The sequence below is a fragment of the Pteropus medius genome, unplaced genomic scaffold (assembly GCF_902729225.1).
Source record: "Pteropus medius unplaced genomic scaffold, Ma_sr-lr_union100, whole genome shotgun sequence".
NCBI lineage: Eukaryota > Metazoa > Chordata > Mammalia > Chiroptera > Pteropodidae > Pteropus > Pteropus medius.
In genome coordinates, this window is record NW_024347619.1 from 14,555 (window position 1) to 15,678 (window position 1,124).

The window sequence follows — 1,124 nt, forward strand, 5'->3', positions numbered from 1 at the left end:
GACCTACAATTAGCAGAAACTCCAGGGTTGGAAACAAATCAGTAGAAAATTGACAAGAAAAATGAAGGAAAGAAGGTCCAAAACTGTGTTGTCAACACATGTGTACACATGTGGCTACTGAGCACTTGAAATATGGCTGGTCAGAATTGAGATACAATGTAAAAGTAAAATACATACCAGATTTCATTGGTTTAGGAGGAAAACATGAAAAATATCTCATTAATAAATTTTATATTGGTTCTATATGGAAAATACAATATTTAGATAGATTTTAAAATGTTATTAAAGTTAATATCACATTTTTTTTTACTTTTTACATTTTACTAGAAAATTGTTAATTACATGTGTGACTAGTATTATATTATATTATATTTCCAATGGATAGCCCAATATACTATGGAAGTTTGAGATGCCTATTAGATATTTCAAGTGGAAAAAATGATTAGGCAGCTAGATATACATGAATGGAATACAAGGGAATGAGTAGGAATTCATGAACTTAAAATGACATTTCAAAACATAGAATTAGATAGGATCCCTTAGGAAATGAATGTGTGCAGAAAAAATTGACCAAAACCTAAAGCCTTGGAAATTCCAAAACACAGAGGCATAGAGGATGAAGAAGGTCCAGGGGACCTTCTAGGTGAACTTAAAGAGAAATCACTATAGACCGAGGAAGAACATTTATCAAGGAGAAGGAGTGATGAAGTGTATCAAATGCTGCCCAAATATTAAGTAAGATGAAGTCTAATATGCTTCCATCGGATTCTGCAGTGTGGAGGTCTGCTATGTGGAGGTCTTCTTAAGGAAGAAGTATGGGAAGGACTCAAGGTCAAATAGAGGAAGAAGAAGAGCTTGTGGCCAGCCCTAGCTATATAGATTTGGGTGTGGTAGGCCTGAGTCAGGACACTGGGTTAGATCAAATATCCAGTTGGCCCATTAAAAAGCACTAGGATGGATTAGGGTGATTGGATCTCTGATATTGGTGCAATGCTGGCTCACTGAAGGAAGGAACTAGATCTAAGGCCTGAAGTACCTCTTACTTCAGCCTCTTTGTAGTCAAGGCAACCTCCAGAGATAAAGTGTAACTTCCTAGATATGTATCCCTGAGTGTCTCTAATTCT